This window comes from Protopterus annectens, chromosome 9.part0 (assembly GCF_019279795.1).
Source record: "Protopterus annectens isolate FY-2018-M chromosome 9.part0, PAN1.0, whole genome shotgun sequence".
In the NCBI taxonomy this organism is placed as follows: domain Eukaryota; kingdom Metazoa; phylum Chordata; order Ceratodontiformes; family Protopteridae; genus Protopterus; species Protopterus annectens.
The window spans coordinates 1,550,568,595-1,550,582,649 of NC_056743.1; positions in this window are offsets into that span (position 1 = coordinate 1,550,568,595).

The window sequence follows — 14,055 nt, forward strand, 5'->3', positions numbered from 1 at the left end:
CCTGTCTATATGATGAATCTGGGCATCTTGGGGCAATGTAGAAATTGCCTCATGTACACAGACAACCCTCTCCTCCTACCACCCAACACTACAACATGTGAGAGATGCACATATCTAGCCAAACTAGAGGTAAAGCTCTCTCCAATCAAGACTGAACTTGACAGTCAAGAGGAGAAGGTAAACACTTGCACCATACCACACTCATCACATAGTCTCACTATATCTACACCACCAAAATCCACACATAGAAACACAAAAGCATTCGCAAAGGCTCTCAATAATAATCTGCTCAAGCAACAGAGACCCCCAAAGCAGAAATGCAAGCAACCTCCACCCCCCCAACACAACCCAAATGACACATAGCCCGCAGACTCAGTGTGCCACTCAACCACAGCCAATAAGGCAAAACAACATACCCAACACACTAGTCATAGGTGACTCTATAGTCAGGCACACTGATGTCCCACTCACCAGGCTAAACAAGGAGAAAGTTACTGTCATCTGCCTGTCGGGTGCCAGGATCCGCCACATAACACACGCACTCAGGTCACTCCACAACAAGTACAAATATGACTCTGCCATTGTCCATGTTGGTATGAACAACCTGAGACGTACCTCCCTGAACTACATGAAAAGAGACATGGAAGAACACTCCGATCTTGTAGCCCAGGCAGGTATGATCCTAGCCCTGAGTAGCATTCTGCCATCACCCAGAATGATGCTGCAGTACAAGGACAAAATGATTGACTTCAACAATTGGCTAAGCTTCTGGTGCCATTCTAAAGGGATCCAGTACCTGTCTGCCTGGGATGACATGGTCGACAGACCACGATGCTTTGCCAGAGATGGCCTGCACCTGTCACCCCTGGGATTCCGGATACTGGCTAAGGTTCTTGCCGCTCCTATAGTGCCTTTTTTAGGCAAGGTTCAAATGATAAATTCACCACGATAACAGGAACACGCAAGCAAAAACTGTGGGTGATGCTACTCAATGCTAGAAGACTAAATCTTAAAATGCACTCACTCAAGGCACTCCTTAAAATGGAGAACATCGATATCTGTGAAGTGACTGAGACCTGGTTCAAGGCTCCAGAGAGCACCACTGCACTACCACGCTATAACTCATACCACACTTTTCGGTCATGTACCCTGGACGGGAACACCAAAGGTGGAGGTGTGTCCATATTCATTAAGGATATCCACACCTCCAAGCTAGTTGCTCAGCATAATGCAGCCGAGGTTATCCAAGTGCAACTAACTCTGGGCAAAACTGCAATCCAAATTGTAGCTTGCTACAGATCACCCACCATGCCCCAGGATTCCCACTCCTCTTTTCTTGATGTACTGGAAAATATTAGGATTCAACCAAACACCCTAATAATGGGCGATTTCAACTACCCCACCATTAACTGGGGAAACTACTCATGTACCAACCCTTTCGCTCAACGCTTTCTAGAATTCATAAACTCCACTGCCCTGGATCAACTTATCCACACCCCTACCAGGGGCAACAATATCCTAGATCTAGTCATTACCAGTATGAGTGACCAGTGTTCCACACCTGAAGTTAGCACCTCATTGGTCTGATCCAACCATAAGCTAATTACTCTAGATATCCACATCCTGCCTCCACCCCCCATTAAGGAAACCATGGTAAAAAATTTCTCCAAAGCCAACTTCATGCTTCTTAAGACAGAAGTGGTGAACTTCATGACACCCATGCAGATGGACAATACAGTTATGACTACTGAATCCTACACAATTGCACTTTATAAGCACTTACATGAGTGCATGGATTATGCTATCCCAAACAGAACCAAGATGATATCCTCCTAAAAAAGGAAGCCAATCTGGTGGTCCCCTGCCATAAACAAACTGTACAACAGAAGGAAGAAACTCTTGCAAAAGAGAGTAAAATCCCACGAGTGGAGGAGCTCCCTGGTCAGCCTCAGTAAGAAGATGTGATCACTGATAAAATCCTCCAAAGCTAGTTATGAAAACAAAATCGCCACTGATTCTAAAGACAACCACAATGCATTCTATAGCTATGTCAAGAATCACAATAGCAACACTCAGATCCGCTCTGAGTTACAACACAATGACACTAAATATACAGACTCAACTGATATTGCCAACATCCAGGCAGATAGGTTCAGTGCCAACTTTACCCCCCTCTCACCCCCTAAAGAGCCCATCTCTAAATCGGAAGAATGCAAAGTTCCTGTAATCACAGCTGCACAGGTAAAAACCACACTCTCCAAAGCCAAGAACACAGCATCCATGGGACCAGACAACATCCCAGGCTGCATTCTACATGAACTATAGAACAAACTGGCACCCCACCTAAGTACCATGTTGAATCATAGCCTCACCTCAGGCTTTGTGCCTGCTGAATGGCGCACAGCAATGGTTATCCCACTACACAAGGGGGGAGCCACCACAGACCCCGGGAACTACCGCCCCATTATCCTGACGAGCCTGGTCTGCAAGGCCATGGAACGTATCATCATGGAACTTATAAACAAAGACATTGGTAATCTCCAAATTCTGGATCCCACCCAGTTCGGGTTTGTAAAAGGCAGCTCATGTCTCCTAAACCGAACAGACTTCTTTGAAGCAGTCACCAAAGCCGTAGACAAGGGTAAGGTGGTTCACACAGCCTATCTAGATCTTGCAAAGGCTTTTGACACCATCCCCCACTCTGGAATTATAGATAAACTCACTAAGCTAGGTATAAATCCCTATGTCACAAGATGGGTTGCCAACTGGCTCACTGACAGAACCCACACTGTGAAAGTAGCAGACTCCAAATCCAACTTCAGACCAATGACAAGTGGAGTACCACAGGGTTCAGTACTGGGTCTTCTCCTGTTTGGTATCTGCTTCTCTGAAGCACAGGCTAACACAGAAGGTCTTTGACTAATGAAGTTTGCAGATGACTGCAAACTAGGAGCCATAATCGAAACTCCTAACAATGTGAACATCCTACAAAAGGGCCTCACTGAGACAGATGCCTGGTGTCAAAGCCATGGCCTCAAGCTCAGTGCTAAAAAGTGCATTGTCATCCCCTTTGGTAAAAACTCTGTACCCATGAACTACAACATAGGCGGTAGTATACTTAACACCAAAAGTGTGTTAAGAGAACTTGGGACACAGGTGGACAGTAGTCTCTCCTTTGATAATCACATTGCCACAGTAGTCAGGAAATTCTTCTTCATGGCACACCTTATCACAAAAGGTTTCTCATCCAGGAAAAAAAGAGGTCATTGTTCCCCTCCACTCATCACTCATTAGACCCATTATAGAGTACAACGCCCCTTTTGGTATGTACCTCACAAGACATCTACAACAACTGGAAAGGCTGCAGAAATACCTCACAAAGATGATTACCGGCCTCAAACAGATGCCCTATGCAGACCGTCTCAAAAAAACTCCAGCTTTACTCTGTCGCATATCACCTACTCAGAGGTGATGTCTGCCTAACATACAAAGCTATGTCAAACCCAGAGCTGTTGGACATGCTCCACTTACAGAAATCCCAATCCCTCCGAGCTACACACTCTAGGGACCTAAACCTTGTCACCACAATAAACAGAACATGCCGGAGGGATAGATTCCTGTCCCAGAGACTTCCCATACTCTGGAATAAACTACCTATCTATATCAAACAAAACTCCTCATTAGCACTCTTCAAGAAAAATCTTGATGATTGGATGGGAAATAGGAAATTCACCCCGGGGATCACCTCTGTGGCTCTGCTCGACAGTGGCACAGGGAAATAATTTTCTTGGGTGGCAAAAGCCAGGGTACCTTTTTGGCTGGGCTTGTATAGGCTCCAGGGCCGATAGCCTAGTACCTACCTATGAACCTATGAACCTATATAACTCATATCAATATTCACAAACATCACATGATTATTTACAAAATTCCAGATAGCTGGGTTGGCAGTGTCACAATTCCCCCACCCCAAAAAAAAAAACTCAAGCTAGTTTTTCAAGTGATCCTTGAGAAACATTGCTTGAGAGGATTGAGCCTATCTGAGAATACCTTACCCCATTCCCTGTCTTGAGAGCCCATCTGCGTTGGCATTGCTAAATCCACTGCGGTGCTGCAGTGTCTTATCATATGCTTGCAACCATAGGCTCCACCTTAGTAACTTGTCATTTTGCTGGCTGTCTCGATGTAGCCATGTTAAGGGATTGTGGTCTGGAACTAAAGTAAATTTCCTTCCATACAAATAAGGCTGAAGTTTATACAACGCCCACACTATGGCTAGGCATTCCTTTTCAACAGCTTCATAGCATTCCTCCCTGGGTTGGAGCCTATGACTGAGATATACCACTGGGTGCTCTTCTCCCTCTGTGAAACCTGGCTAAGTACAGCCCCCACCCCATGGTTTGAAGCATCCACCTGCACAACAAATTCTTTGCTGTAATCTGGACTGGCTAAGATAGGGGGTCCTCCAAAAGCTCCTTTAAGCTTCTGGAATGCCTGCTCACATGCTGGGGTCCACACTACCTTATCTGGGCTGTTTTTCCTTGTTAAGTCTGTGAGGGAAGCAACTATGGTACTATAACTTTGGATAAACTTTCTGTAGTACCCTGCTGTCACTAAGAATGCCCTCACCTACTTTTTGGTAACAGGGGCAGGCCATGGATGAATGGCTTCCACTTTGGCAGATTCTGACCTGTTCTTAACACTCCCCACTCTAAGTCCCAGGTAGGAGACCTCTGCCATACCCACCTGACATTTGCTGGGCTTACTGGTCAACCCTGCCCTCTGTAGTCTGCCCAGCACCTCCCTGACATGCTGAAGGTGCTCTTGCCAGGAATGGCTGTAGATGGCAATATCATCTAGATAAGCAAGGGCAAAATCTCCTGCTCCTGCTAGGATATGATCTACCAGCCTACAGAAAGTCGCTGGGGCATTTTTCATCCCAAAGGGCATCTTTGTGAACTCACACAAGCCAAAACGAGTCACAAAGGCTGACCTCTCTAGCACTGGGAGTCAAGGGCACCTGCCACTAACCATTGGTAAGATAAATCGTGGTAAGATACTTAGCCCCACCCAGCTGTTCTAGGGCTTCATCTGTCCTAGGCATGGGGTAAGCATTTGACTCTGTGTGACTATTTCATTTCCTGTAGTCCACACAGAGCCTGGTACTGCCATCCTTCTTTGGTACCAGCACCACTGGGGAGGCCAAGGGACTGCTGAACTCCTGAATTACCCCTAATTCCAACATTTCCTGTATCTCCTGTCTCAGAGTGTGTTTGACTCTCTCAGGCACCCTATAAGGGGCCTGCTTAATAAGCCCTTGGGGTCCTATATCCACATGGTGCTGCACCAGGTGGGTGCACCCTGATTTCTCGGTGAACATGCCCCAAACTCCTGTAACACTGCTTGGAGTTCTCGAACCTGGGTAGGGGGTATCTTCCATCCAGGGCTCGAGGATTCTATATATAAAAAGTTAATAGGTAGGTGGTCACAGGACATGTGCTAGAGTAGGCGGATCTATATCTCACATATCATACTTGTAGATATTTCTGAAGATCTGCTCTCCCAAGGGCTCTCTCCCTCTGCAAAGTCTCAAATGTAACCATAGCATGCTTGCCATCCCTCCATTGGGTAAGATCTGAAAGAAATGTAACCCCTTTGTCTTTCCAGGATCTAACAATAGAGAGGCATTATCACTAACAAAGTATGGATTCTTCCATTGAGGTATTTCTGAACTCCAAATTTTTGTCCAATCTATAAACGTAGCTAAGGAACAGAATGCTGAATAACTCACTGAAAAGGAGTGCCATCCTTTTAAGTGCTTAGGTAGAGCTCTTGAATACCAGCTCAATATCTATGGTGTAAAGAAATGTAGTATGCTTGCCTCCAGCCATGCCCAGATGGGTAGACATGTGTGATTGATGGAAGATAAGGCAGATAAAGTAACATTTGTGCATATTTGCCCCAGTTCAGTATGCCCAGGCAAATATCTCTGTTGAGGATATGTTGAATTGCTCGTTTTACCCTACATTTTTTCTTATTTGAAATATAAGAATTTAATAAGTTATTAATCCTCTTAAGTTATGAGTAAGATGGGGGGAGTGGGAAGATGCCTTTACACATTAAAAAATCAGTGGTAAAATCATTAGTTTAACTTGTGCAATTGACTCCAGTAAAGATAGATGAAGACACCTTCATATATGTCAAGTCAAAGTCAAAGTAAACTTTATTGTCATTCAGATTATACAACTTGTGCATCAATGAACAAAATTTCATTACTCCTTCTCAAAATGGAGGTATTTTCACATATAGACAATCTGTATTACAACAGTTACTACAGACATGACACATATTATTCTCTTAGACTCTTAACTAACTATACCTAAAAATTGCACAGAAAAGGGGAACTTTTCACTGTAATCATTACTGCACATTAGGATTGCATAAGAATGTTAATTAAGAATTGGGATTACTGCACCCAACTTTATTGCAAAAAAATGTGTGATACTACTGTTGGAAATTGCAACAGCCTCTTCAAAGTTCAGATTTTAGCATAGTGTTGAGTTAGTATGAGTTTAGTAGTCTGATGGCCTGTGGGAGAAAGCTCTTGTTGTATCTGGCTGTTTTGCATCTCATACTGTGGTAACGTTTACCAGAAGATAAACAGGTGAACAGTCCATGGGCAGGGTGGGTAACGTCTCTGATAATCTTGTTGACCTTACTGAGACATCGCGACAGGTGTATTTCTTGGATGGCAGGAAGTGTGGTTCCAATGATTTTTCTCTGCTACTTTAACTGCTTTCTGAAGGGCTTTTTTGTCTGAGATAGAACAGTTACAGTACCAGGTTGTGAGACTGTTGGTTAATATACTCTCTATGGAACCTCTGTAAAAGATAGTAAGGATTGGAGAGGGGAGGTTTGCCTTTCTCATCTTTCTCATGAAATGAAGACGTTGCTCTGCTTTCTTTACAATGGCAGTAGTATTAATGTTCCATGTTAGGTCATCTGTGAAATGCATCCGCAATAATTTTCTGCTTTCCACTCTCTCTACTATTTCATTGTGGATTGTTAGTGGAGAGTGTGTTTTATGCCTTCTTCTTTTTTTTTTTTTTAATTCTTTTTATTTATTTATAATATCATTGAAAAAGAAACATATTAGACAACATCACACAAATTACAAAAAAATAAACATACACAACTATATACATTTATACAGTGCCCAAGAACAAAAGTGAAACAAATCATATCGGTACAATCACATTCAATTCAATATATGGTCAAAGAACATCCTCCAAAACTCCTTAAGATATGGAGTCTGTCTGTGGTTATGAAAAATATATCTATGTGCCTTCAGATGGTTGGTCGCAAGAGTTTTAAACCCTTCTCAGGAAAGTAAGTTATTGTTTTTCCAATTAAGAGTGATGTAATACTTTATTAACATGAAGATGGATATTAAGATCCTAAGTTGCAACTTCATCAGTCCTGGGGGAGGGATATGCAAGAGGGCAAATTTTCAAGAAAGAGTTGATTTTTTTGTAGCCCATTTTCTCAAGCTGGACTCTTAATGCGAACCACAGCTTATATGAGTGTTTACAGCTCCAAAATATGTGTAGGGCGTCTCCTGTCTGATTCTGGCAGAATTGACATTGAGGAGAAGAGTTATGGTATATTTTGTTGATTATGCTCGGGGTAAGATAAACATAAGCTTAATGTACCTAAGTTTTCAAAGAGGGATGAGATTGGGGTCATTTTTGATGTAATTCGATATCTGGTCTTGAGTGATATGGGGATCCTGTTTTATCCAGTAGCTAGAATATATGGGCTCCTTTTGTGTTTTGATGGACATAATGAATTTATAGGAGCTTGAAATAATTTTCTTTTTGAGTAGAAGTAATTTCCATAGAACCTTACAAGTGGAAACGTCTTTATCTGATACACTGATAGGGTTAAATAATTTCTGAGATACTTCCCTAATTTGTCTTAATATGGTCAAATATTTTTTAGTGAGGTTCATCTTAACACTTGCCTCTGGAGTAGAGAGGTGCATATACGGGTACAAGTCTAAGACAATTTTATCCTTCAGGAGTGGGAATTGATTCAAATTTATCATAGTCCCATTCAATCTTAAGTTAGGATTAAGGTGGAGGGGTTGTAAAGTGTTGAAGGCAGGGGTTAATTTTAAGGTGTGTACAAGTTTTTGTAAAGTTATTATCCTATATTTTATACTGTTATGTATTTTGAATTTGCTCAGGTTATCTTTATTTAAGAAGGGAAGAGCTAGAGGGTTGAAGCTAAGCGATTTGATATAGTTATTATACAATTTGACCCAAATTGGATACCAGTTAGTGGAGTGAGTTTTTAGTGAATGTAGCTATAGTAATTATTCTACTACAGTTAATGACATCATAATACAGTTTGAAGTCTGGCAGTCCTAAGCCGCCTAGTTCTCTTTGGTATGAAAGTTTAACATAACTAATCCTAACAGATTTAGGGGACCACAAGAAATTCGACAAAGATGAATAAATAGTTTTGAAGAAGCTATTTTGTAGGATAATATTGGTTGCGTTAAAGATAAAGAGAAGTCTAGGTAGTATACTCATTTTGATGATTGCTACCCTAGCGAGAAAGTGTAATTTAAGATTAGTCCACCTTTTCAGGTAATTTTGTATGTTTGACCAGACACTAGTGATATTGCCATGGTAGTATACTTTGGGGTCTGGGCAAAATGAAATTCCTAAGTATTTGATGTGTTGTTTAATCGCAATATTTTTGGGGGTTAGAGCGTTTGGGTACTGAATGTAGATATTAATTGGAAAGATTACAGATTTGTCCCGGTTTAGCATGTAATTTGAAAATTTAGAGAAGGCGTCTATGGAGGTCATAACTTTTTCAAAGTCAGAATTAGGAAGTGAAAAATAAATGTTTAAGTCATCAGCATATGCAGATAGGGGTATTGTAGTATTGTAAAGGATAGGAATATGGTGATATGTTCTCTGTTTAATTAATAAGAATAAAGGTTCAATGAATAGATTAAATAGTAGGGGGGGAAAGGGGGCACCCTTGTCTTGCACCATTTTTAATATTTATTCTGGATGACATTTGTTTATTTATTTGGAGAATGGTATAGGCATTTGAGTAAAGCGTTTTAATAATTTTAACGTAAAAGTTAGGTATATTGAACTGTGGAAGAATCTCAAACAAAACATCTATGCTAATTCAATCAAAAGCCTTTGATGCGTCAATAGCTAAGGTATATATAGGGGTTTGTGCAAGGGAAGAGAGTGATATCATAGCATCTAGAGTAAATGTATGGTCCACAGTTTGCCTATGTAAGATAAATCCTGATTGCTCAGGTGATATTATACTACTGATGATCTTTTTAAGTCTATTAGCTAGAATTGTGGCTAGGATCTTCATGTCTAAGTTGACGATAGAGATAGGTCTGTATTTTGATGGATCTTTGGTATTGGAATTAGGTTTTAAAATAAAAATTGTTCTAGATGCATTTAAATTAATGTCTTTTATCCCAAATTGTATAATGTCATTAAAAAGCTGAAGGAGAATGATGGAAATTTTTTTATTGAAATGTTTTTAAAATTCGGCCATAAATCCATCTGGGCCAGGGGATTTATTCAGTTTGAGGCTATTGATGGCAAGGGTGATCTCATGTTTTGTGATTTTCCTAGCTAGAATGTCTTGTTGCTCTTCAGTAAGTTTGGGGAAGGTTAAGTTATTTAAGAATAGTTGTAACTCCTTTTTTTCGATAGGGTGTTCCGGAGGGCTATACAACTTTGAATAAATTGATTCAAACAGGGTAATAATATCCTGTGTATATTGATACAGTTTCCCTTGATGAGAAATTTCAGGAATAAAGGGAGAGGGTTTGCTGTGATTCAATACCCTAGCTAGGAATTTAGAAGGAAAAAGGGCCCATTCAGAATATCTGGCTAAAGTTTTCATTTCATGGAAAGAAAGACATTCAGCATGCAAGGATAACAGTTTCTCTTGCAGTTGAATTATTTCTTTCTCAGCTTCAGGTGAATAATTAATTTGTATTTCATTTTCCAGTTTACCTATTCTGTCTTTTATGAGTACTTCATTTTTAATGGTAAGTTTCCTATAGTATGAAGCCTTGTTGATAAGGAATCCTCTAATCATAGTCTTTGTGGCAGTCCAGGCGATATCCAAGGGAGAAGAAGGGGAATTAAGTGAACAAATAAATTGATCTAAATAGGATTCAATTTCTGTGAGTATGTCGTTCTTCTTTAGGAGATTTGAGTTAAACTGCCACCAAATAGCTTTGTTGCGTGAAGGTATAGAAGAAGACCAATGAATGTTCAGTGATATTTTTGAGTGATCCGATAGAAATCTAGGTTCAGCGTTATGGGTGATGTTAAAGTTCAAGAATACAGAAGATATAAGAAAAAAGTCCAATCTGCACCAGCTTTTATGGCAGTTTGAAAAGAATGTGAATTTATTTATGAGGGTGCAACTTTAATATATGTAAGAGTCAAACAGATTGTAATCTTCCTTTAATTCAGGAAATAGTTAAGGTGGCATGTTTATTATAATTAGCTTTAACATTAGTTCTATCCGTCTCTGGGTCCTGGATAGAGTTCCAATCTCCACCCACTATGTAATAATGATTAGGGAAGCTAGCAAGAATTTTACAGATCTGCATAAGGAAATTCTGTTGATTGGAGCATGGTGCATACATGTTTATGAATAAAATAGGTTTATCTAGATATGTACTACGTTTGGTGAAGTAGCACCATCTTCCATCCTTATCAGAGTCCTGTTTAATAATGTCTTGTTGAAATGTATTTTTAATAATAATAACAACCCCCGCACTATTAGTTTTTGCCCCTGATACTATAATAGTTTTAATCCATCTTTTCCCCAGATCCCTTTTCCACTGCTCCTCAGATAGATGAGTTTCTTGGATGAAAATTACACTAGATAATGCTTTAAACGTCAGGTGCATGAAAAGTTTTCTTTTCTTATGTGCCTGTAACCCCTTAATATTCCATGACTCAATACTCTGCATTATTTATTCTTAACCATTACTAAGTAAGTTATTTATATTTGGAGATTGGAGGAGTGATTGTAAATAAGTAAGTGATTGTATACTAAAAGGAAAAGCTTGGGCAAAGATAAGGAACCCTTCCCACTCTAGATCCATGTCTAACCACACCTACCCCAGCCCGGAAGAGATTGGGATATTGAGTATTGAAGCTTCTAAAGAAAACATTATGTAAACAACTTGCACATAAATTGAAACTATGCAGCTGAGAAATCCCAAGAAGAACAGACAATACCTACAGAATCTAAAATGCATAACAATCCTAAACATAATAGACAATCGGACTCCTAGCTCTGCTAACTTCTTGTTTTAAGCTGAGAGAACAATACAATAATCTCCATACAGGGACATGGTTATGTGAGCTTTGTTTTTGTTTTCCTTCTGGAGAAAATAAGCTTCCATATCAGTGTTTTTAACTACATAGATATATGCTTATCGTAATATTTACACCTAAAAATATGCATTCAAGTCAAAGGAACAGACTAGGATGACACAAACTTAGCCTGAGAAAGGCTAACAGGATTCGAACTATGTACAGAAATTTGCAGTCAACTCCTGTATAATAAAAAGAGAAGACATACCTGGAATTTGAGTGCTTCTAAACTCTATGACACTCTAATATGAAACCATTATACAAATTAATTCCATAAAATTTGCCATCAGATCTTATCAAACTGAAGAGGAGATTTTATACTGCGTATAACCTATTCTCTGTCATCATTGAACATATACTATAACTGTATAACACTATTCCTTCGGTCATACAAAAATACCGGAGTTTTATCTTAGACTACAGAACTACTATGAAGGTAGGTATATAATGACACTAATCCATTGCTACATCTAAAGGTATTTTTGCTGTTTTACCTAGATGTACCGTAACTGACGGCTACTGACGAGCCGGCTTACTGTAAGTGGAACAACAAACACATTACACTTGAAACCGGTCCATTGCATGGAGGAAGCGCTGTGCTAAGTTAGTGGTGAATCCCCACTGGACAATACAATAAACTAGACAGTGTAGGAACTAGCTCATGTAGTAATTACTGTCAATGGGATTATATCACTACGGTCAACATATAGTAAGAAATCAGCAATTATTATCGCAACTATACATAATGACTAACACAAGACATATGCTTATAGGGATGCAGTAATGTACAAGTATACTAGATCTTTTACAACATAGTAAGCATACAGTTCCATATAATGCTCAGCCTTCCTAAATGATTTAAGAATCTCTCTATCCGTGCATTAGATATCTTGCTGAACACAAGTCTGCATCCCTCTTAGATACTGCACCCCAGATTAATCGGCAAACAAGACAAATAGATCCAGACATTCGGTGCTCTTTTATGGGTAAACACACAGTTCCTACTAAATTATCCCCATGAGATATATATAAAGTTATGAGTCATAGAACCTGCGACAAGTGTTAGGATCGAGAGAGAGCTACTCCGATCCTATATAAGCGAATAACCACTAAGAACAAGCGTGGAACCGTACCTAGGTGCCACAATGAGCTAAATGGTCTCCTTTCTTTATTCTATGCAGACTTTAAGGATTTCTTCGTTTTGAGGTACACTTATGAAATTACTTAAAAATTTAAGTGATCTACTGACAGGTTGACGGTATTCACCCATTTAAGGAGTGTGAGGTGAGGGTCAACATCTGCGATAAAATCGTGATTACAGTTATCTGTTTCTTTAAGGGAGTGCAGATGCATGGGAAAAGGCATCCTGAGGTTAAAGAGTCACTGCGTAATATCGTTCATGTCAGTTAACGGAGATTGTATTTCATCACCACCACATGAGAAAGCTAGGCCCAACAACAGCCAGCTCGGCCACACCAGAAAAAGCCATAGGGACACATCAGACAAATATCACTTAGCGACTTCCCCTTGGATCAAGGTAACCTTTTCAAATTAGGTTGTACCACTAGGTTAATGTAGAAACTGTATTGGATTAGCGCTTCTGTACAGCCAGATCCGGTCTTTCATTAAAGGCTGTCAAGAAAATCAAGGTAGCTTCTTTAGCGTTTGTTGCTGACATTTTATTGCCTTGGTGATGGAAGATTAATGTACTGGGGTATTTCATTTGAAATTTTATTTGTTTTTGGATTAGAAACGCACAGAATGGAGCCAGTTTTTGTCTCTCTAGTTTAACTTGTACAGGGAGGTCCGGAGACAGAAAAATTTTTGAACCATTTCAGATTATATACTTTTTAGATTTTGCCACCATTAATAGCTTGTTAACATGTTGGAAGTTCAATATTTTAGCGTACACAATTCTAGGTTTGTTAAGCTCCGAAGATGGTCTAAGGGCTCTGTGTGCTCTTTCAATTGTAATCTGGTTAGTAACTGTATTTTTATCTAGAAATAGTGCAAGAATGGAAATCATTGTTTCTGGTAGATTATTGTGATCTATCCACTCTGGTATGCCTCTTATTATGATATTATTACACCTGGATCTGGCTTCTAGATCGAATATTTTCTGTTGCATGTCTAGGATAGTTTTAACATTGGAATTGTGATCTTTTTGCAACTGGTCTATTCTGATTTCATTCTCGGCAACTTTTGCCTCCGTCTTGTCTATTCTTGATAGTATTTTATCTATAGAATCTCCGAATGCCAGTGATTGTGTAGAGAAGCTTTGTATCGCTTCTTGAATAGGTTGAAGTGCCAATTTCAAATCTTCAAGATTACATTGATCAGCCTTTCGTTTAGTAGTAGATTTCGACATTTCCTGAAGTTTCCCGGTTCTAGCCCTTTTGGGAATAGTCTCTTTTTCTGGAGATGCAACTGTAGAGTATTTTGCTTTAGTAGTCTGTGAGTCCATGCATTCTGGATCCAGTGACATATTGGCTTTTCTTCTTTTGACTGATTAAGGAAATGGAGGCCAAGAGATCCCAGGCCTCATGGAAAGCACATGTAGGAAAGATATGGAACAAGTCCGCCGCAATCCTCTTAAAATTCACTG